General features: G+C 41.9%; 1 protein-coding gene across 12 annotated transcripts in view; it reads right to left on the reverse strand.

Moving 5' to 3' along the window:
* The window catches only part of MYO1B (myosin IB), a 186,894-nt gene extending 162,677 nt beyond the window's left edge, over nt 1-24,217 (reverse strand). For 8 of the 12 annotated variants that reach the window (XM_037728546.1, XM_037728545.1, XM_037728542.1 and 5 more), the window contains exon 1: nt 6,375-6,761. The gene's annotated coding sequence lies outside the window, so the exon portion shown is untranslated. Of the gene's footprint in view, nt 1-6,374; nt 6,762-23,066; nt 23,145-23,794; nt 23,957-24,151 lie in introns of those variants that run through there. The other 4 variants (XM_017500671.2, XM_037728538.1, XM_017500670.2 and 1 more) reach the window with 4 other exon arrangements.

Raw genomic sequence — 24,217 nt, forward strand, 5'->3', positions numbered from 1 at the left:
TCCTGTTGTGTTGCTGGCATGGTGTAAAGTGCTAAGAACACAGTGAACATCGTGGTACCTCCCCCTCCCGGCATCACCCTCTAGGAACTCGCAGTCCAATAGGAAAGTCAAAGAAATAGGCCACTTTTGAAATTTTCAGTAACCTTTTTAATAATTAAAAGTAGCACATATGCACTATAGAAAAAAATCTAGAAAATGGAGATGAGCAAAAAGACTATAAATCAAATTCAACATCCTTATGCTTTGGTCTAAATCCTTTTGAATTTATTAGAATCCTTTTGAAAACTGATTTTCATGCAACCAGTGAATTGGCCACCTTTTCTCGTTTTGTAAATTTTGATATGCTGTTTCAAGGTAGGAATGTGAAATCATTCCATAGGAGCTGAAATTGTGGCGCTGCATTAGTAATGCCCCCACCACTTTTAAATTCAGCCAAATTGCGTGGCCATCTGCTCCTTTATTCTTACCTTCTCCTTTGCCCCAAATTAGCAACCTATATTATCGACAGCCTGCCTACCAATCATCTCTACCACTTGGCTGTGTCAAACATCTCAACACGTGTCCAAAATTTGTATCAATCATCCCACATCAAAATACAAAAAAACAAATGAGAAAAACCTCTTATTCCCTCTAAATTCCACAAAATAACAATTGACGCATCCAAGTTCTCATCCTTGGCTTCTCCCTGTCTCTCACTTCCTCCCCCATATCCAACCTCTCTCACTGATCGCATCACCTTGATCACTCTCACCTCTATACCTTCCCCTCAAGAGCCTTCTAAGGGGTCTCTCTGCCTTGTCTGGCCACCACAGCCCTGCCTTTCCTTTCCCCCATCCCACACTACCCAAGTTACTTTTCAAATCACAATCTGATTAGGCATACCCTCCTTCAAACCCTTCAGTAACTCCCTAGTGCCTTTCAGCCAGCATTATGATTCTTTAGCAGATCCTCCAGCAAATTAAACATAGAGTCCCTACATGATTGAGAAATTCCACCTCTGGGTATATACCCAAAAGAAGCGAAAGAGGAAACTCAAACAGATGTTGGTACACCCATGTTCATAGCAGCATCATTCACAAAAGCCAAAGAGTAGGCAGAACCCAAGTGTCCATCAATGGATGAATGGATAAACAAAATATGGTACATACACAAAATGGTACGGTACATACACAAAATGTATGGTACAACCACAAAACAGTACTCAGCCTTAAAAAGGAAGGAAATCCTGATACATGCAACAACATCAATGAACCTTGGGAGCACTATGTTATGTGAAATAAGCCAGTCCCAAGAGTACAAATATGATCCCACTTATATGAGGTACCCAAAATAGTCAAATTCATAGAGACGGAAAGAAGAATGGTGGTTACCACGTGCTGGAAAGAGAGGGTAATGAGGAAGTGCTGTTTAACAGGTACAGTTTTAGTTTGGGGTGATGAAAAAGCTCTAGAGATAGTGGTGATGGCAGCACAACAGTGTGAAGGTACTTAATGTGACTGAACGGTACACTTAAAACAGGTTAAAATGGTCGATATTGAATCTATCAGCAACTTGATCTCCCACTTCCCAGCCTCCAGAACTGTGAGAAATGAATGTTTGTTCTTTAAGCCACCCAGTCTACGATGTCTCATTACAGCAGCTTGATCAGACTAATACCTCAAAATACTTCCCTCACAATTGTGAGTTTGTTTGTCTGCTCTTCCCCTGGAGAAAGGAGGTTTACGTTCTCAATGTACAAAGGCCCCGTGCCTGGCAGTGTGGCTGACACACAGGGCTCTGATGTGTAGAGAAAATAAATAAATAAATGCACAGTAGAGAGGCACAGCCCATTCTTCTGTCCAGGACAGTTTCCATCATCACTACCCTTCCGCTCCAGGTCATAACTGGCAAAGGACCATCAGAGAGCCTCGATGACACACCAGGAATGTCTTCACAAAGGATTCAAGTTAGAAGCCAAAGGACAAGACACTTCCTTAGTATTTACCAACCAAATAGGCAAACTGGCTGAAAACTGGATTCTTCAGGACAATTTACGCAAGCAGCATTACTCTCACAGGTTATGGGGCTGGCAGGCCACACAGAACCACCTAGGGTGCCTTGCAGGGCTCCCTGAAGCATAGGAGAAAGTGGGTGTCCCAACATGCATTTGTGAAAAGATTTAGGTTATGGCTGATTTTCATTCCCACCTACACACTTGCTTAGAGGTATTTATATAAAGTGTGTCTATTCACGGCATTTGCCTCACCAACTATAGTTCATTTTCCAATCCTTAAAGCCAACTATATATTGAGAAACTCCCCACCCCATTTTCGCTAAAGCTTCCTGCTGAAAATGTCTAATGGAATGCTAGTAGGACGGCTTTTGTCAGAATCTTGGATTATGGAAGAAATAGGCACAACTACGGGCAATTTCCATAGAGTATGTTGTTGCCTTGTGTTCAAATTCTGGCTAATACAAAGGACATGAAATCACCAGGCAATGAGGAAATACAATAGATTTAAACAGGGAGTAAAAACAAACAAATGGATATAAGCAAACAGAAGCCCACATGCCACACTTGACTCCAACCTTAAGAAGCTGTGAGTGGGAGGGGCATTCTGGTTATCCACAGGTTAACACCCTAGGTTGTGTCTCCACATAGGCAGAGAAGGGCCAGAAACACCAAGGTGGAGGTCTGTTCTGAGTACAGAAAAGCTGGCCTTACCAACAAAAGCCATCGACAAGGAGATACCCTCAATGAATCACCCTCAATCCCCCAGGCACAGATCAGTTATTAAGGACTGAAAGCATTTAGAACCTTACAATTCGCAAAGTGATAGGGCGGGGAGTTTTTTTGCCCAACTGTGGAAAGTGAGAATGACAAGTATACCACCTAGACTAATTAGTAGAAATTCTGAGTCAAAAATAACAGCAGCTGCTGTAACAACATGGAAGGTTTTGGATTACCAGTGATCAACTTTCACTTGTGATGTAAAGGCAAAATTTCTAAGTGCCTTTGTTTATAATTAAAGAGCAAGGAGTGAGACCTTAGAATCCCAGGCAAAACCTTCTTTTAAAAAAGAAAGCAGTGGACCCAGCTGGTTTCTAGAAGATCCAGGGTGAGGATGAAGCTTTTCTGACGGGTCTGAAAATGGTCTTTCACACCTATTTTATTACATATACCCTTCAGTCTAATTCCTAAATCACCAAGCTCTTCAGAACACTGCACCATTTTTCAAAGAGAGGTTTTGCTTCTATACTACAGAAGGCTTGCAGCAATAATTTACTACAAAGGATCATTTCAATCCACCCCAGTGTGGTATGGCACAGGCTGTGGACCACAGGCCCAGGCTCAAATCCAAAGGAATTCATTTCTGGAATTCAAATTTCTAATCTAAAGACTCAGGGATAACAATATCTATTCCACAGGGTTGTTACGTAGCCTGACTGAGAGAGCCAACTTATTAGATGAGTTTCACCCTCTCCAATGTCCGTTTCTTCTTCTGACCCCGAAGAGCTCACCTACTCTCTGTCCTGTCTTCTGGAAGATGTGTCCAGGTAACTAACCTAGTGAGTTGCCTCATTTGCAGTTGACCTTGCATGAGGTTTAATACCCCGAGGAGGAAATGCACCAGCATCACTGACCCTACAGTCATTTCCCGGAGGAAGCTCTGCAGAGTCATGGCAGGAATGGCTGCCAAAGGGCAGGACAACTTCAGAGAGTGCAACCCCCACCCCGAGGCTGGGTCTATAAGTCATGCCCTGCCCCCGTCTCCACCCTCTCAACATAGAGCCCTCACCTGCCACAACCCTAGAAGGTCCAGAATGTGCAGCATGCAGCCCCAGCTGTGAGAGGAACCTGTCATCATGCTATACAGCTCACAATGACTGGTAGGAGAATTAATGAGCTAACGTCTGAAAAAGGGCTATAAGTTCCTAAGGGACAAGGTAGCCAAAAACTATAAACTGCTGTTATATCCAGAAACACAAACTCAGCTGTAGAGAGGAACGTGCTAATTATAACATACGGACTTCTCAATGTGTTCCTTCGAGGCAGATTTTAAAAATTCCAAGAAGTCAGTGTGTTTAGATTGGCAAACCTGAGAACCCTGGAACCCCTAGGTGAACGTAAAACTGTTAATATAACTGGCATGCCCGACTCTGATTTGTTCGTGGTGGGTGCACAGACGCCAAGAACGACGGGTGATTATTGAATTGAATACAGCCACCAGGGGAAAACCAACTTCCCTTCCAAATGAATCAGCTTATTAATCAGAGGGTCACAATCTTGCTCCATGTGCTAAGATCCTCACCATAGTCTTATACCACTTGTAGATTCATTTCTCAGTTCTCTCTATACTTGATCAAATCATGCAATCACTCAAGGGACTCCTTCGTTATAAGTAAAAGTACAGTGACTTGCACCTGGTAGGCACTCACATAGGTTTCCCTGTACTATTACTGTGTTTCGGAGGCCACTCCAGATTGGTTCTGAACAAAGACACTCACATAAAACAGCCTGGGGTACAGCAGGCAGAACAACCTTCTTTAAAAAAAAAAAAAAAAAAAAAAACAGGGGCCTTCCCATCGTTCAGGTTCTTTCCAGGGACAATGGAGAGAAATGTTCTGAATTTAGTGCACTATTCTTGTTTGTGGGCTAAGGAAGCAAATTATCCCTCCAGAAAACAACAGCTTTGGCATTTTGCGACAGACTGTAGGTTACAATGACTACTGCAGTGGTTCTGGAAAAAACATCCACAAGATCCAAGTTGCAGACCCAGCTCTGCAGCAAGCTCACAGTGAGACCCTGGGCACAGTGCCACCTTCGAGCCTCGATTTCCTCACAAAGGTGTGTTACACATCATCCTCAAAGATCTTGTCGCAGCTTCCAACACTGTTGATTCAACGAAAAAAAAAAAGGCTCAACTCTGGAAAGACTGAGTTTGCTCATTTTTGGGTAAGCATGTATCCTGGATCTGGTTATAGCGAATGTTAAAAACCAAAAAGCCAGCAAACGCCAGACCGCAAGAATGTTTCTCAATGACATTTACTTAGAGGCAAAGGAAAGCAGCTCTCTTTATTCTGACCTCATAATCAAAATAAAATGTATTAAGAGTGTAACCATACACAGCACAGAAAGAGACACATAGAATAACCAGATAAGTTAAGCCATCAAGGCACATTTGAACACGCTTTCTGTGTGATTACAATACATAGTTAGCTACAAAATGGAACTGGCTACTTATTTCCTAACTCATCTAGTTAGGAAAGCAAAAAAAGTCTAAAGATTACAAATTTAAAAATCTACAACGTCAATTAGATTTTGTAAAACAAATTTAAAAATCTCAACAGTGAAGCTTTGGGAGTGTCTTCGTACTAAAGGTTTAAGAAAGTTTTGTAGAATAATAAAAATTCAGAAGCTTCCTCCAGCAGTTATCCACTAAAGTAAAGTCTAATAAACTATGTAAACAAAGAGAGAGAGATTTATACATTTACATTGGGATTTCATGAATGTTTATTAGTTGAGAATTGATCAAACAAAAATAGCTAAGATGTTCCAAAAAAGACATGGATAATGTAAATTGAAAAGGCAAAACTACTTTGTCATTTTAAAAGAATTTTTAAAGAAAATAGCTAAACTGCTGTAGTAGGTTACTTCACCTACCTACACTGATTAAAATCAACAATCGTATTAGAATTTGGAAACATTTTCTAGGTCAATTTTTAGTTTTTCTAATGTTGGAAGCATTACTGTTAAAATCAAAGGCACCATAATTCTTATATATCCCTAAATACATTCTGAAGTAGTCATGAAGAACAAAAGACAATACAAACCAACTCATAAGGCACGCCATAACTGATCATTTCAAGTCACAAATAAAATGTTTACTGAAATTTTTGTTTATAAAATTCACATTTATAAATGTTAACTAAATTTGAATAGTTCTGCTAATTTCCAAATCCTCTACACGATACAGCAATTATTTCATATATTCATATAAGGAGACATATCTACAAATAACAACCCCACACAGTTTTTTCTCCTTGAATATAGCACACATGTTACTAAACTATAAAGCTATAGAAAAATTAATTTTTAAAGTAACTGCCTTGACTACGTATTGAGCAATACAACAAACTTTCCCAAAGAAAGTTTTAGTAAGAAATAAAATATACAATAGTGAACTACTTTCTAAAAACCTGATAACTTCCTTCTATTAGTAGTTTATCAAAAAAGGGGCTTTTAAAATACATTCTTATAAATCATTAACACTTAAAATTTACAATTCTACCCTTATTGAGTTTGTTTCTCAATAGGTGGGTAGAAAAACTAGAATTCTTTTTAAATGACAAAATTATAAGGCCCCTCTAGTTTAGAAATGAAAACTGCTTACCAACTTTTCTTCTCCATTGTTTTTTCCACTGATTTAACTAGCACTTTAGCCTTCAGTTCATATGAAAGAGAGAGACAAACATTCGTTGTGACAGGGAGAACACACTAAGTACAACAAATATTTTGCAAACAGATAAGAAGGGGAAAGTAGGTCAATATCCTGTGGCTAGGAAGAGGCGGCCTCAACTTCCATCCAGGGCTGTTTTATATGAGTTAATCATACAAAATTGATCGAGAGTCCATCATAGTTACATGCTGGACTCTCTTCTATTGACAAACTCCCACTCTGACCCATGCTCCTGGTATACACAAAGTAATACACACCAAAAGAAGAAAAATGAGAGACACATCTACTGCTTCTCATGCATGTGCAAACTAATTGAGGAAAGAATATTTAAGAGCAAGACAACCAATGCAATATGCTCACATAGGGCATGTGATTCACCTCAAAAGGAGGACTATAGGGATGAACATTTCTGTTTAGAGGTGGAGCTATGATCATGGTGCAGAAGAATCACAGGATAGCTGAAGAGATGAAAGAATAAGTTGTGATTAAGTAGAAAAGAAGTGTAAAGCAAGAAATTTAAAAACATATTCAGAAGATGGTGGCTGCTCAGAATGGTAGCCAAGGACGGTTGGTATGGGGCCTGGTGAACAATGAAGCTGGGATGAAAGGTAATTCAAGGCTAGACTAGGAGTCAGACCTCAGGAGCTCACAGTTTTAGAGTGGTGGGAATGGGTGGGTGGGGAGAGGGAAGCATTTCACAGCCTAACCAGTGCATATGTGCTGCAGTCGTTACTTACGTCAATGCATCAAGATGGCAACAAGTGAGACTGAGGGTCACTGGTGATGGTCCCATGGAAGAAAAAAGTGAGGACAGCCACTGCATACAGATGACAGGGAGCCACCAAAACGATTTGGAACACAACAGAGACAACAAATTTAACGGGGGCTTAAGCAGAGGATGGGCAGTCTGAATTTGTTGGGAAAGTGACTAAATGCAGGGAGAAGGACTGCTCTGTACAGCTGTTCAGTTTGTGTACTGCATAAAAGTGGGCCAGCTAGGAGGGGAAATGATGACTAAAATAAAGTTGAGCTGCTGTGGGATTGTGTCTACCCCAAAGAGTGCCTTTTTCTCACTGCATACAGGCCCTATGCAAGATATTATACCAAGGAATTCACTTGGGACACCAATCTAGCAGTTGAGGAACAAGAATTAGGATAATGCTAATGGAAATGAAACAGGAGATGTGCCAAGAGAAAACACAGATAAGTCCATCATAAAAAGCGGGAAACTAATTTGATAGAGGGTGCAAAAGAAACAGGAGAGTTTAAGACTAAAGTAGAGGTTCTCTTATCCAAATGCATAAGGATTGAAATTTTGGTTGATTTTTTTAAAGTTAGTTAAATTTGAAAGTCATAAAAAAAATGATACATATCTAAACATCTCATTTTAAATGAAGCTCTAAAAATATACAGTTATTGCTAATCTTTTGTTGTAGTGGCCTTTTGTTTGAGTATATGTCCGCCGTAGTAGCACTCAATGGTCTTTTTTTAATAAACCATCCTCAAGGCATCATCCTCTAAGTCCAATTTCTTTAAAGAATGGTGAGGCTCTACAGAGCCCTGGAAAGTGATGTGTGGTAGACTGCATTACCCTTTACAAATGCCCCAAACCCCTTCTTTACACCCTGCCTGCTGAATTTAGGCATACAGCCAAAGAGAGCTTCAAAGCAGGTGTCCCCTCTGCCACAGGGACCAGCAATGTTCAAGAAGTCACTGCCCCATCAGTCTGAGAGTCCCCCACCGATCCACAATGGACACACAGTGTGAACATGGATTACTGCTTTGAGCCAGTAAGACTATCAAGTTTTACATAATCACAACTTAACCCACCAATCATGAGTGACTGATAATATCAGTGAGAATACTTTTATTTTATGATCCCCCAAATTTTTTACTTAACTCAGCCACTCCTAAATTGGCTGCAGTCACTTATGGAAATTCATTCTTATCAGGTGATTTCCAAAGCATTCAAGTGAATTTTCACAGAAACAATTATTTTGGCACATGTTTAAAGTTATTATATTAAACTATAATAAGTACAACTGGTACACACAGGTCTGGAAATTAACACAGTCAAGTCTGGAGAAGCATACGTCTCAATTGGTGGGAAAAGAAACTCGAGAACACACTACAGGGTAGCCCTCTGGCTTGGAGTATTAGTGTGTCTAAGGCATCAGCTGATCCACTTTACAGAGGAAAAAGGAACACCAACTAATCCAGCAAGTCTGGAAGTCAATAAAAGCTCATACTATTTTCTAAAGCTGGGAGTCTAGACAATTATAAGAATGAACAGTACTATCATATTACCAGGTTAAAAATCTGGTTGGTTTTTCAAAAGTATATCCAACTACCATATTTATTCTGACCCAAATATATAGTCATAAGTGTTTAAGTCATTTAGGAAAGCACAAAAATAATACTTCAAATCCACAATCAGACATAGAGTCAAGGGTACAAGGTCCCATGTCATTCTATAACCTGGCTCTTAAAGATAGAAAGAATAAACACAGAAATTACTATTAAAAATTAATTTGAGTTTCATGATTTAAAATTATATACTCTTTCAAATTGTCAGCACAGACAAATGTTTCTCTGAAAAGGAATTTCACTCTCTTAAAAAAAGCAAAGGCTCCCAGAAACATCTGGGTGTTTCTCCTCTAAGTAGCTAAATGGTAAATCCATTCATGACTTACACAGTTTTAGAAATCTAACATTCAGCCTCTTCAATAAAAATATTTTTTATATAAAAATGATATTGATATATTTCAATAGACTACTGAAACACTATGTAAAGACATATATTCCAGAAGCCCCAAAACAACCAACATTATGTAAACATATACATACTAGAAGCCCCAAACAGCCAAAGAGTTTAACACGTACTTACAAGTCAACCCTGACCCCAATACCATGCATGTAAAGGCTCCTCACTCAGCACCAAACAGAATAACCTTAACTTCTATATAGTTTCAATTTAAAAAAAAAAAAAAAAAAAAAAAAAAGAAAAAAGAAGCCTATCTGGAAAAAAAGACTGTAATATCATACCCTCCAAAATAATTCTGCCCCCAGGCTCTACAAGGATAGTTACCCACTCAGTCTTATTTTAACCAAGGTAAGCTCTTGAAAAGAACGGAAACCCTGGCTGTCCACATCCCACCCCCAGACACTCCTTATTTTCCTTAGTGCTTCTCCATCCTCTACTTGTCACAGAATGATGTTCCCCAGAGTTCTGTCCTCTGCCTTCCTCTCTTCTCACTCTACCCTCTAAGCAATCCTAACATTATCCACACCTTCTGCCACATGTAGCTGCCCACGATCCCTTCACCTGAACCCCAGGCCCTGGCTTTTCCCTAAGCTCTGGACCTTGCATTTCAACAGTCCCTGACTCTCCCTCACTGTCTGGATGCCCGACATTCCAAAATGAACCCCTCATCTCCAGCCCTGTCTATGTAAACCATTCCCAACATCACACAAACCAGAAACTAGGGAGTTATCCCAGACTCCAACTCTCCCTGCCCCACCAACCAAGTCACTCTATCCATTACCTGATGACATTGAAGTATTCACAGCAATCTTTGACCCAATCACCTGAATCTCAATCTCTACTGTCAGAAAATCACTCAAAATATAGAAAAGGTTAAATGTGCAAAAAGGCTCATTGCAGTATTATTCACAACAGCAAAGTGGCAGAAAGAACCCAAATGCCCCAAAATAAAGGGATGTTGCAGAAAATGATAGCACTCAATGGAATAATACATAATTATAAAATTTATTTCAAATACTATGTAGCAATATAGAAAATGTATGTACTCTATGATTATGATCATATTTTAAAACATTCACATAAAAAGCCTCGAAAGGAATATTCAGAAATGACCATAGTTGATACTTTAGACTGGTAGGCTCATGAGTGTCTTTTTAAACTCATTTTACCATAGAATTCCTGCATCCCTTCAGCTGCTGTTCTACCTCCTGCTACATCTGTTGCAATACCAACTCAAACTCCCATAAAACAAAATTTCCCCCTAAATCCTATTATGCTTGTAGCCCTCAGCATGAGATCCTCAACATTGATTAATTCTTTTAAGAAATCCAACTGGACATATAAACAGGTGCACAACTGGGCTCCCAACATCTGCCGGGGTTATTAACTGTTCTAGTCAGAAAAGAAGATCACCATGCACAAGCTGCTGCCAAGGCAGCAACTGTAAAGCTGGAAGCTAAATCACAGAGTAGGTGAAGCTCACTATGAATCAAATGTCCAACCTGGCTCACTGCCTGCCAGGTAAGGAAGGGGCATTTCCTCCATCCAAGTTGCAGAAGACAGTCAGGTATTACATCCCAGAGTCCATGAGACACAAAACAGGTCACTTCGAAGGGCTTAAATTAGTAAAAATTTCCTTTAAGATTTTACCTATACCTTTGTGTTGTTGTTTAAACTGGCGACAAGTGCCCAGTAGTAAGACTGGGCTGGCGGTTCCAGCATTATGTCTTCCATGCTCATGCCACACCCTTGGGATGCCTAGGTTAAACTCAACAACTTTATCCTCCTCCACAGTATTGGTGTGTATGAGATGAAGATACAAGGTCATGCCAACATCTTATAGCTCTGTGACAAAAGCTAACAAGCAGCTACAACCGCTGCCATTCTCAAAAAGGGCACATAGTCACACGCCGCATCCATTTCGGTCAACAGACCACACACATAATGGTGATCCTGTAAGATTAAAATGCAGTTGAAAAATTCCTATTGCCTAGTAACGTCACAGAGCAATTACTTTGTTGTTTCATGAATTTAGTGTAGCCTAAGAGTACAGTGTTTATAAAGTCTACAGGGGTACACAGTAATGTCCTAGGTCCTCACATTCACCCACCACTCACTGACTCTCCCAGAGAAACTTCTAGTCCTGCAAGCTCTAGTCACGGTAAGTGCCCTAGATAGGTATAACATTTTTTATCTTTTATACCATATCTTTACTATTCCTTTTCTTTGTTTAGCTACACAAATACTTAACTATTATGTTACAACTGCCTACAATATTCGGTACAATAACACAGTTTACAGGTTTGTAGGCCAGGAGCAATTGGCTATATTTGTGTGGGCTACACCTGTCTACGTGTGTAGCAGGCTGTCTGTCCCATCTGAGTTGTATAAATCCACTTTGTGGTGTTTACACAATGACAGAATTGCCTAACAACACTCTTCACAGAATGCATACCCATCATTAAGTGATAAACATATTGTTTCTAATTTTAAAAATTCCTATGATGTCTTCTTTTGAAAAACCAGTGCTAAAGTCTAGGTATACACATTCTATAAAACTAGATTTTACTGTAGTTGTCCCAGACTTCCTTAAAGCAGAAAAAGAACTATCATAAATATTTATGATATGTTCAAATTAGGCATTTGTCATGGGAGATAAAAAAAAAAAAAAAAACTAAATTGTGGAATAAGGTATAGAAAGGCATCACCTTACTTCCCCTTATTTAAATGACCTCGACTAGAGTTTAGACTCAACTATGCAGCATCAATTAATTAGCAATATTCCTCATGTAAACAGCTCTTCAGCTGATACCAGGTAACATTATTGTAACCCACTACCTTCTTTCAAATTTATGTCAGGACTATTTTTAAGGTACTTACAAAATACCACTGCTAAGAATAAATTCCTGTAGATAAACACACTTTGCAGGAAAGTCCATTTCTCCACCCACAATTACATAAAAAGAACAGCATGAAAGAAAAGCTGGAAAGCTCACTGAACTTTTCAGTGATTAAAATCATGGGCTTTTGAAGAAATTTGTCAGATTTGGCACAGTTTCTTTGTAAAAATGTATTTTAGTAATTTTCCAGAATTCTGTTCTTTCAATTTGGAAAAGTTCAAAACTTCTGACACAGACCAAAATGGTAGCAACACAGATAACCCTATGCAAAATAGGCGAAGAGGAAAAATTTAACTTCAACATCCCCTCAATCTTCCGTTCCTTGCAGCCACCCAAGCTTCCAAGATTCCTGGTGCTTTTAGGAGGCCGCAGACCCCCAGAGCTCATTAATTTGTCAGCAAATAAGTTAACTAATCAATTAATTCTAGGTGTAAGTAAGTAAAGCCAACTTCATTTAGATTTTTGAGAGTGAAAAGTTGCATTTATCTACCTACAATAAAAATAAAATTGATGCTTTATCTTGAATGGAATAAATGGGTGCCTCATTTCTGCATGACAGCAAGTAAAGCAGATGGATCAAAAGGAGGAATTTTCAAGGGGAAGGGGGAGGAAGAGGGGACCAAATGAGAGAGTGACAGATGGCAAGGGGCCACTAAGGGGGCACAGGAAGAAATAAAAAGGGAAAATAATGACAGAAAGAAAAACAACCATTCACAGATAAAGGGAATTCACCGGGAATGGCCCCATCTTCTAACTTTTAGGGATACTTCTGCTAAAGGCTTTTAAATATCGTTACTTAATTTCTGCAACTATAAGCATAAATGGGGGTACTTCACCTGTGAAGGTCACCACAGCAGGCCCACCCCGGCTTCTCACTCTCTCCTGTCCTTTTTAGCAAACCACTTGGATACTGGCAGCTTGACTTTTCTTTCTTCAAACGATTTTATTACATTATTAGTACAAAGGTAACATAAGCAGATTGTAGAAGATTTAGAAAACAGAGAGTTAAAAGTAAAAGTCACCCCAATCTACTACCCTAATGCAATCACCGTTAACATTTTTATTTCTTTTTTTGCCATATTTCTCTCTATATTTTCCAAAGGAGTCCCCCATATGAAATCCTAAATCATGTGCACTGCTACAATTCAAGCAGGTTTAAATATCTGGTGTGGGGGAGGAGGAACCCCAGGAACGCATTTGCAGGAAAAACTGAATAGTAGTAACTAACATCTACCCCAAGTGGTTGCTCTGGGCCTAACACTGTTCCAGAGACTGCACGTGTATTGATTCATTTAATCCTTTCTATAACCCAAAGAAGGCAGCTCTGCAAAATTACCCACATTTTGCAGATGAGAAAAATGAGGCAGACACAGATTAAACTACAAGCCCAAGGTCACGGGGCTACTAAGCAGAAGAATCAAGTTTCAAAAACCAGTATTGTCTCCAGAAGCCAGCCCACAACCACTGCACCACACAGCTTTTCACTATAGAGAGGACTCATCTCAACATGAGCTCAGTCATGCCTGCCCCAGAGCAACACCTCAATGACCAAACAGAGCACGGATTCTAGGTGGAATGAGGTGTGTGGAACTCAGCTTGGATCCCACCCCACTACATGCCTGAGCCCTCTGTGTGTGGTTAAAAGACAGTGGAGGGAGAGCGGAGAAGGCTGAGACACTGGAAAAAACACAGAAGGCCCTGCTCACCACCCCTCCCAGGAAGAAGAGCAGTCTTCTTCTGACCTGACCTGACCTTGAAGCAAGGACCCAGTCTATTAGTGAAGAGCTCGGGAGGAAGTTCTGAGCAGGACAATATCCAGCAGCTGCCAGGACCCAATGGCAGCAGCACTGGCAGTATTCAAAATGCAGAGGGGGTTGGGGCATGGGCAGTGCCCCATTCAAGCCTCATCATGGAGGCAGCTCTCTGAATTCAAGCAGCTTCATTTCGCATGAGGAGGATATACTGACCAAAAACAAATATCTTCACTTTGTCATATAGTGTGTAAAACACTGTTTAATACCACTATTATGATAATTACTAAGAATTTTTAATAACTTGATTTAAGTCATCAGTCACTAAGATTCCCATCCTTGTATCATTCAGAGTAGAGTCTCACCCTGGGGCTTCTGAGTCTTTTTTTATTGCCTAAAAAGTTCTTCCATCCTCCTCATCCTCTAACACCAAATCATCCTTCAGGTAGCTGTGTGAATGTTTATTTCCTCAGACAGGCTCTCCCTGTACCCCAATCTAAATTCCCCTCTCTCTTCCTTTCTGTTTCTCACAGCCCTCCGTCGTTTTCCTTCATAGCATCTATGCCAATGCATGAATATGTATTTATCTGTGTCCATTGCCACAATGTCTCTTACCCTTCATATTCATGAGAGCAGAAACCACATCTGTTTTGTTCAACATTAAAAACTCAGTACAGGATGGGTGTGGTGGCTCTACCTATAATCCTATAATCCTAACACTTCAGGAGGCTGAGGAGGGAGGATCACTGGAGGCCAGGAGTTCAAGACCAGCCTGGGCAACATAGCAAGACCCCGTCTCCACAAAATATTTAAAAATTAGTGGGATGAGGAGATGCCGCCTGTAGTCCTAGCTGCTTGGGAGGTGGAAGCAAAAGGATCACTTGTGCCCAGGAGTTTGATCCTGCAGTGAGCTAGATTGCACCACTGTACTCCAGCCTGAGCAACAAAGCAAGACCCTGTCTCTCAAATAAAAACACAGTACCTAGTACAGTGTCTGAAACATACTAGGCACCTAAACATTTGATGAGTTAATAAATGAATGCATTAAATAACTAGAAGTCACCCCTTCCTTACTTTTAAAAGTATTACATATAGTTTTTAAATTAGGCCAGGTGCAGTGGCTCACACCTGTAATCCCAGCACTTGGGAGACCAAAACAGGAGAACTGATTGAGGCCAGTAGCCTGGAACCAATGAGACATTATCTCTACAAGAAATTTAAAAATTAGTTGGGTATGGAGGCACACACCTAGAGTCATAGTCCCAGTTACTTGGGAGGCTGAGGTAGGAGGCTCATTTGAGTCCAGGAGTTTGAGGCAGCATTGAGCTATGATCATGCCACTGCATTCCAGCCTGTGCAACAGAGCCAGACCCTGCCTCTAAAAAGAAAAATAACTAAAGTGAATTATGACATTTTCAATAAAGGCTAAGTTATTTTGTGCTCTGTTAGAAAAGCCACCCAACTGCAGGCTCCCATAACAAACACAGGTTTAGATGTGAACTTGATCAATCAAGAACTATTTTTAAACTATTTGTTTAAAAACAAATACAAAATCAATCTCTTTCTTGTATACCAGCAACACTAACCAGAAATGTACTCAATAATTCATTCAGATTGACCACAGAAAACATGAAGCACCTTGGCACAAATCTAATAAAAGGTAGGTATGAAAGAGTTTTACACATAAAATGATAAAATTTCATTGAAGGACATAAAAGACCTATTAAAGAAGTTTATGAGGTTTGTGGATGGGAAGCTGTAAAGCCATAAAGACTTCAATTCTCCTCGAATTTCTATTTAAATGCAACACAATTCCAATAACACAAAATTAAAGAAAAAAGCCCCACAAGTGACAACCTTGTTGAACATATGTGCAAACTAACCTGTGGGGGGAAACAGAGGAGAACGGGATGTGCACGTGATGCATCCAGTGATGCAAATATGGAAAATGGAAGTTCGTGGGAATTCCAATAATTTAACTCTATGAGTGTGTAAGGTTACTTTCAAGATTTCACTGTGATTCAAGTATTTTCTCTCTTAAGTTGTGAAACACTATTGTAAGTTCAGAAGAACAAGGGCATCCTGAGACTGGGAAAATTAACGGAGAAGATGGGCCCAAAGCTGGGCAAGAAAGATGTGCCAATGTGATAGGGGAGACGGGCTTCCGGGGTGAAGGAATGATTCAGAACAACAAGGTGAAAGCTCAAGACACAGTTGAGAGTGAACCAAGTACGGCTCACAAGGAATCCACATTCACACAGGAAGCCAGGTAGTGATGGAACCAAAAAAGGTACAATGAAGTGACTACAGCAGTGTAATCTACAAAATGATCCCCCGAAACGTGGTACAATGGTGAAATAAGTTGGGATATGTGAATACCATATCTTTCTCTTGGGAATTCACAGTACACAGTCACAAATGAAGGCCAGGAGAAGCTCTTCTCCAAAGAAACTTATTTGAAACACTGTTAAACCAACTCTTCTAACATGTACCTGGCCAAGGAACCCTTTTTACAGGAACATCTACCAACTTTATGGGTGGGATTTTTTTTTTTTTCCAGCTTACTAATTTTTTATGGAACAACCCACTTTGGGTAACACTACATTCCAGTAACTCAGCCTTTTAAAGGTCTGAACCAGAATGGCGGCTTGAGGATTTGCAAAGAAAGGGCAAAGATAGGGGGAACAATAAATCAGACATAATGACTGACAGGAAGAATGTAAGGGTCACAGAAAATGGGGAAGTAGGCGATGTTCTAGAATCCAAAGTCAAGATGGTGATGAAAAGGCTATTAGCACAAACAGTGAAGTCAACAGGGAACCATCTATTAGGTAAGAGGTAATAAATTTGGATTTAGAGAAGTTTGGAGAGACAGATATCCCCCTAGAAAGAAAATAAGCAAGAGGTTAGGACTTGGAGTCAGTTTCTCAGATCTGTCCCTATTAACTTTAGGAGTTGAGCAGGTCTCAAGTACAAATGAAGAGGTTACAATGGAGACCTTTAAGATCTTTTTCAATAACAACATTCTGCCACTCCAAAAATTGAAAAATTGAAATAAAAATACCAATATAATCAAGTTCTACCTTTAAAGAAAAGTGTGAAATGTGTCAATCTAGGATAAAAATAAACAATTCAAGATGAATTTCAGTAGGTGGATGAGAGGTTTTTAAGAGATCATGAAATTACATATATTGAGGAGACATCTACGAACCTTTATAAAGCTGACAACAAGAAGTCTAACTATTTTCCTCCCCGAATGTCACAGAATACCTGCAGAATACTAGGGCAGATAAGCCTTGAACCTGACCAATGTGGCAGTTCACATATTTTTATGAATAGCTCTCAGCACTTTGAAACTTTCCAGCAAGTGATAACTTTTTCCTAGATAGCTCACTGTATCAGGAGTAGCTCAAAACTGTGATCTACCTATTAGGACTGTAAGTCGATTACATGAGGACCACAAAAATAACAAGCCATGCAAACTGGCATAGGCCCAATGTCTATGAAAATTAAGTTTTTTGTAAAAGCATATAGACTGTGGGTCTAAAATGAATGAAACAGTGACCAATCACTCTGAAGCACTTATAAGGGAAAAAAATGATCAGCTAGGAATCTAGTATATTTGCAATCTAAACATCACAAATAGCATTTCAGGATCTAATACAGAATTTAAAGAGAAGCAGCAACGATGGAGGAGAAAGAAGGTGTACACTGGAAAATATAAGTGATTTTAAGGAATCTTGCTAACAAGTTTCTTCGTGTATTTTTGTGGAGCTTTGTTGTTGTGGTTGCAGTGTAAAAATGCCTTCACGTAACTAGTGAAGATTAAGTAGGTAAATGATGTGTATACATGCTATAATGCCAATAACGAGTAATCTGTTCCACTGTTCTTTCAATTCAATTTTCCAAAAAATCTTTAAAGATATTGCATTCTTTTTTTAAAAAACCTGTAATGTACAATTCTGAACTACATTAATACATTTTCATTTTAACACAGCAAAATTAAGCCATCTGTGCAATCTTAAAGCATCTTGAGTCCAGGAAGAACTGGACTGAAAGTCCCCAGAAGGCAGAGATTTGGTTTTCTCTTAAGGTTGTCTAAGTTATCAAGGAAAGGCAGGCACCTTGCATTTTCAGAAACTTACCAGTTGCTTATCTGATAAGCAAAAGAAGAACGTCAATTTTTGCTTTTCTGCTATGTCTAAATCTGCCTGTCTTGAAAGAGTACAGATTCCACACCAACTCTCTTCCCGAGGCCCAGCTCTGCTCTGCAATGGCACCCACACCGCGGCATTCTCACATATCAAAGATCATGAGCTCCGAGGCTGGATGCCTGCTAGCAGGCAGACTGGAGACCAGAGATCAGAAAAACTCCTGAAACTCCCAGATGACAATCGATTCCTGAAGATTAAGACATGGCCAGTGGGGGCTAAGAAAGGGACAGGCTACTCAGTCTCTCACTGGCAGGCTGAATCTTGTCTCCCTCAGTTGGGGAAGGAGAATGACGCAGGACTGGGAAGCCAGAACACCCAGAAAAGGACAAACTGAGACGCAGTTCAACCATTCTCCCAGCTCTGGACCAGCCAAGGACACCCGCAAGAACCCTGACTCCAGGTGACAAAGGAAACAAGCCAGGAAGGAGGCAGACAGTGGGGTGGGCTCTCCCTCTAACTCCTTAAAAGTAACCAAAGCATCAAAGTACTCACCCAAAGAATTAAAGTACTTGCCCAAAGCTTCACAGTACTCATTCAAAGCTGCACAGTACACTCTAACTGGTGGCATTTTGTTGTTCTGGGAAGCGAGTGGTCTTTGAGGCTTGATCTCTGGGCTAGTAACTCAATTCCCTCATCTACAAATATCTCCTACTAAATGATATTGATGAGAAGGACATCAACCTACAGAAAGCACCCAGCATGAGGCCTATCACAAAGCATGCACCCAATGCCTAATAAACAGTAGCATGAATAATATCCCAAAATGCAATATGAATGATTCATTCTTTGGAGACTTAGCATGTCTTGTCCACAAGAGCCTTTTAAAATGCAAATATGCCTGAAGTCTATTAACAGCCTGAGTGGGGGTGAACTGACAGTCATATTGAACACGGGATGCTGGCAGGTACACGGAGAAGAGAGCAAGGACCTGCCATGCACCAGGGAAGACACTGTTATTCAAACCTTCTCCCATAGAATGGTAGTTTATATATCATTTTTGGACCTCAGTCAGGGTTCTGAACCCAAACCCTTTCACATCATTGGAGGTTGGAGGAAATAAAACCTAAGTCAGAGAAGAAGCTGGCACCTGTGTTCAGTTTTCTTCCACTCTCTCGCTTCTGTTTGCTCTCAGCTTCTGTCTCAAAAGCAAGTGTTTCCCTGGCCTTGATCACCACAGCTGTCACAGCCATTTTCTTCATTTCACCAACATCCACTCTCGGGATGCATCCATCTGCCCTGCTATGACGTCTCTGAAGGCACAATGGATTTCCTTTCTTCCTTTTAAAATGTGTCTAATGCACTGCTTTGCATGACCTGTGTGCTTATTAAAATATGAAATGATGAAGAAGATGCTCAGAATGTCAAAGACCTACCAAATGCTGGGAAGCATCTTTCTTCCTCCTCTGCGCTGCTTATGGTAAGCTGGAAGGTGCTCACCTGTTGAAGCTTAGCAAACCATGTGTCTGCCTCCCCTCCAGAGGCAAATAGCTAAAACATCCAGTGGAGGAGAATTTCATAGCCTGAGGAGACTAAAGTTACTGTCACCTATACCAAAGAACTTAAAGATCCCAAATGGTGTCCTAGCTTGAATAAACAAGTAAAGGCAGAACTTCCAGTCTTCAAATTCTTATCTTAGAAACAAACAAAAACAATATTGACTTTTCCATTTGCCCAGGAGCATTCAGAGGAATCCACAAATCATCCATGATGCCAAGTGTTAAACTCCATTCTGCTCCTGTACTTGGTGTCAAGGTCTGGTACCACCTGCCCAGTGCCACTCTCCATGTCCCCCTAAGGACAAACACCACTGCTATTCCCTTTTCATGCAGATGCCTAAACTAGTTCACTTCCCCTGTGGGGAAGGGATGAGCACAAAAGTCATTCGGAATGTGTGTTCCCACAGAGCTCAGAAATCTGATGATCTCAGAGGATATTGTAAAGAAAGACCCTTGACACTTCCCTAAGGAAGAACGTCTTCTCTAAAAGGCTACTGCCAGGACAAAAAGCATGTGCTGGGAAAAATCTATGGCCTGCTGCTGCGAGTGTTTCCAATTCTGATGTCCTACTTCCTCTTTATAAGTACATTCCTTCCCTTCTTATTTCTCTTCTAAAAAGACACTCTGGCATTGGGTGTCAGTTAAGAAGCAAAGTGCAATGTTCTATTAAAGGCCATAAGATAAAAAGGGCTTAAAATGGATTTCAATAAACATAAAAACCTTGAGTGCAATAGATCTACTCTGTTCTATCATTTTTAAATGTTTGGAAGAAAGAACTTATTTTTAAATGTTGGTAGTCTAACTTTTTAAAAATAAAGTTTCACTCACTTACAGCTTATTCAAAAAGGCCATAACATACAGCTCTTTAGCAATACAGTTCTAAGAGTTGTAATGTCCTAACCTGGCCTTCCAAACCTAACTCAGTGGTCTTTGGAGCCATCTTCTACAATCATAGATGTGAAAGTAATTTGACATCTGCAAAGGGCTAATCAACTAGATAATCAAACTGTTGTTATTCGTATTATTAGAAGTTATCATGCCTTACAGTGGATACCTAAAGAGTATGGACTTACCATGAGTTCAAATAGTACTTCCACCATTTACCAGTTCCTTACACAAGCACAGACGGTCCCCAATTTAAAATGGTTCAACTTAGGATTTTTTGACTCTACACTGGTGCAAAAATGGTAGGCATTCAATGGAAATTGTACTTAGAATTTTGAATTTTGATGTTTTCTGGGGCTAGCCATATGCAGTACGATACTCTATGGCTATGCTGAGCAGTGGCAGTGAGCCACAGCTCCCTGTCAGCCACATGATCACAAGGATAAACCAAATACCCTACGGTGGACTGTATTGCCAGATGACTTTGCCCAACTGTAGGCTAATGCAAGCATTTGGGGCACATTTAAGGTTTGGTAGATTAGGTGTATTAAATGCACTTTCAACTTACAATATTTTCAACTTATGATGGGTTTATCAGAACATAACTGCATTGTAAATCTGGGAGCATCTGTACGGTGTAAGGGGCAAGTTACTTAACTCCTCCAGACCTCAGTTTCCACTGGAAAATGGAGATAACACCCACTTTCTCAAGCTGTTGTGACGATGAATATAGCAATATATGTAAAACTCGTGGCATGTAATGAACACTTACTAAATGATAGCTATAATTATTGTTAGGCCAGTTAATTAAAATCCAAATATTCAGCTATTGAAAACAGTAGAAGGGAGGTAGAAGAGAAGACAATCTTACCCAAAGAAGGACAAATGCTAAAAACATGGGATGCTACGTGCTGAAGATCCCTTCTTAGCCAAACACCACCCACCCACCTCACCCCCACTTCTTCCCCTCTGATGTCAGACCTTCCTCCTTGCTTTGCATAACTGTGCAGCAATCAGGGAAAGTTAGTCTAACTCTAGGCTTGACAAAGTAATGATTCATCCTGTGAAGGGAGTGCAGCCTGTTGCCAGCTTTATCACACAATCAGGCATCCACGGCCAGAGACCGGAGACCAGAGACCCGCCACTTAGGATTCCTCTGTCTGTCCACATCTCCAGGAGCAGCAATGTTCATATGCTTTACATTTTGTCAATGTATAGAACAATGAGTACTTGAGAGGAATTCAATTGTGTTGTATTTTATAAAACAATTCATAGCATATATGAAAAGTCCAAAATGGTAAGACAACAACAAAAAGTCTCCCTCCGTTAGCTGCCCTGGCGCAACGTTTTGCCAGGCAGTGTGTTAGTTCTAATGACAAACAGCTTGACAGTTGGACACCATCCCATTTCAACTTCACATCATAATGGCTCCTGAGGACAAGTCACAGTGCTTTTCAGCCTGGCCTGAAAATCTGACCACATCCCCAACGACAAAGGCAAACCCTCAGCAGTAGCTCATTCAGCCCTTTTCCATTACCACGTAGTGGGCAGGAGACATTTTTTCCCCCACAGCAAGCTCCTAATTCGCCTTGTAAGGTTAAAAGGCTTTCAAACTTGGTTCACCTCAAAATAAATGGCCAAAGGGGTGATTTAATGGTGGACCCCCCAGCTGGTCAAAGAGGCAGCTCTGGGCCACTTCCCCACCCTGTCTGCAGCCAGACTACTACAACAGATTCGTCTCCTAAATTACCACCACAGTGATTCTAATCTTCAGTCCGACTTTGGGAATCCTTCCACCAGTGTCCCATAGGCACAAACCATGAATGTCTGGAAATGTCAGCCTCCTCCCAAAACGGTTTTGCTTGGAATACCCCATTCAGAAAACACACATCATTCAATCCCCCACAGCTCCCTCCGAAGGTCAGCCAATCCTTTGGGATTCTCGATTCCAATCTAGGAAAGGGTCGCTTAACAAATGTCTGACATGCTACATTTAATTCCATCATCTCAAAAAAAAAAAACCTATTCACCATAATGGAGTGTTTTCTTTCTTATTTCAGATGATCCTCACATAGAGAGTGAAAGCACAGAACACTTGAATGCCAGATCTCCTCAGTTCAAAACCCAACGCTGGTGTGTGTGGTGCGTTTTCTGGGACAGACTGTAAAAGGGTTTTTCAATTGTGTTTCGTAATCTGATTCACTTATTTATAGCAATGTCTAATTTTCTGGTGGTTTCTCGCCTCAAACAGTCCTGGAAAAACTGTAACATACTGGAAAAAAAAATTCACGTCAAAATTGATTCTATAAAATTCGTCTCTTACTCATTCCAGTCAATATCCACTAGCTACACACACAGACCCAGAGGCACACACATACTCACAAATACCATAGTTCATAGCAAACTTTTTTCAAATCTAAAAAAAAAAAAAAAAAAGGCTTCTTCCACTGTAACTAACAAGATTTGCTTTGAGCAAACTAACATTGGGAGCGCCAGAAACTCAAGAAGCACACAACTTGTTGCAGCAATAAACGCAAGGCCGCAGCCTGAACAAAGCACTACAAATAAGCTGCAGAAACCCACAGGCCCTTGAACAAAATGTGTGTTTGTAATTACCTATCCAGCGCGCTCTCATCACCCTCTCCCAACCTTCTCCCCAACCCTCTTCCCGGCCCCAGCACACTTCGGGGCTCCAGCCCCGCCCCCTTCCCCTTCCCTCTCTGGGACCGTGAAATCAATCCCATCCCGGGCAGGAAACGAGACCCAGGGCAGCCCCCTCCGCTGCGGCGGAACAAAGGAGGCGAGCGCAGCTGCACGCGCAGGGAGGCCCACGGCGTCCCGGGCCCCTCCTCCCCCGCCGCCGCCTGGGCACACCGCACCTGAACCCCACTCCCCAGGACGCCCCATTGTTCTCCCTCCGCTTTCCTGCCCAGAGGAAGCCACACCGTGTCTTTCCAGGGGCCAGGAAACAGCTGTGGGCCAGAGGGATAGAGGGGCTGCGGGTGAACACGAGGGGCCGAGACTCGACTCTGCCCACAGGTACGAGAGGCATGGGGCAAAGCAAGAGCAACTTAGTTTACAAGCCCTTCTTCCCTCCTGCCGCCCCCGAAGCCACTGCAGAGTCACGACCACCCTCCGCGACCTCCAGCGTGCGCGGTTCCCGCAGCAGCACCGCCTCCCCCTAGAGAGCCGCAGAGCCCGCTGACCCGCGCCCGCGAGGTGCCACGGGGCCAGGGACCGTGGGCACAAAGGCGCGGGGCGAGCGCCTCGGGGGCCGCGGCCGGACGCAGCGGGAAGGGCAGGGGCGAGAGGGAAAGCGCTCGTGCTACCTCGCCGGGCGCTACCTCGCCGGGCGCCACTCCGCCTCCACGTCGTTCTCGCTCTCCGGCGGCGCTCCGGGACGCGGGCCCAGCCCGGGGCTGCGGGGCTCCCGCCGCGGCTGCTCGGCTCAGGCTGTCTCGCGGCTGCCGGCCGACTGCGCGCCCCTCGCTCCGGCACTGCCTCCACGCGCCGCGGCTGGGACTCCCGTGCGCACCCGGCAGCGGAGTGCTAGGCGGCGGCAGGAGGAGCCCGGCCACTCCCCTCTCGCCCGCTGGCGGAGGGGCCGGCCGAGGGGCGGGGGCAACGACCTCGCTGACTGGGATTCGCCCCTCGGCGCGCGGGCCGGACCGGGAGCCACCGCCTCCTCCCAGCCGACTCACCTCCGGCCGCCCGGTGCCGGCTTCACAGCGCCCCCCGGTGAGCGCCGCTGCGGCCTCCGCGCCTGG

This window comes from Cebus imitator, unplaced genomic scaffold (genome assembly GCF_001604975.1).
Source record: "Cebus imitator isolate Cc_AM_T3 unplaced genomic scaffold, Cebus_imitator-1.0 Scaffold268, whole genome shotgun sequence".
Classification (NCBI taxonomy): Eukaryota; Metazoa; Chordata; class Mammalia; order Primates; family Cebidae; genus Cebus; species Cebus imitator.